The sequence below is a fragment of the Nannospalax galili genome, unplaced genomic scaffold (genome assembly GCF_000622305.1).
Source record: "Nannospalax galili isolate Female #2095 unplaced genomic scaffold, S.galili_v1.0 scaffold77, whole genome shotgun sequence".
Classification (NCBI taxonomy): domain Eukaryota; kingdom Metazoa; phylum Chordata; class Mammalia; order Rodentia; family Spalacidae; genus Nannospalax; species Nannospalax galili.
This window is the reverse complement of record NW_008341457.1, coordinates 3738394-3739196: the sequence shown is the minus strand read 5'-3', so window position 1 is coordinate 3739196 and position 803 is coordinate 3738394.

Here is an 803-nt window from a genome sequence, read left to right as displayed (position 1 = left end):
CTGATTTTTTGATGTAGGCACTTAGAGCTATAAACTTTCCTCTAAGGACAGGTTTCAGTGTGTCCCAGAGGTTTTGTCGTGTTGTATTGTCCTCTTCATTTAGTTCCAGGAATACTTTTATTTCTTTCTTAATTTCTCTTTTGACCCATTCATCATTTAGGAGTGTGTTGTTTAATCTCCATGTGTTCATGTGGTGATTAGGGCTTCTTTCAGTGTTGATTGTAAGCTTTATTGCATTGTGGTCTGATAGAATGCATGGAATTATTTCAATCTTTTTGTATTTGTTGGTTTGTTTTGTACCCCAGTATATGGTCAGTTTTGGGGAAGTTTCCATAGGGTGCTGAGTAGAAATGTTGACCTATCTAATGGAGACAGTGGGGTACTGAAGTCCCCTACTATTAATGAGTTAGGATTAATCTGGGTTTTAAAGTCCTGTAGTATTGTTTTTATGAAGTTGGGTGCACCAGAGTTAGGTGAATATATGTTCATGATTGTAATATCTTCTTTATTTATTGTTCCTTTGATCAGAAACAAGTGGCCCTCTTTATCTCTTCTGATTAGTCTTAGTTTAAATTCTACTTTGTTACATATTAGAATTGCAACACCTGCTTTTTTCTTAGTACCATTTATTTGGTATATTTTTTCCATCCTTTCACCTTAAGGTAATGGCTGTTCTTGAAGGTGAGATGAGTTTATTGAAGACAACAAAAACATGGATACTGTTTCTTAATCCAGTCCACTAGCCTGTGTCTTTTGACTGGGGAGTTGAGGCCATTGATATTTAGAGTTATTATTGAATGATG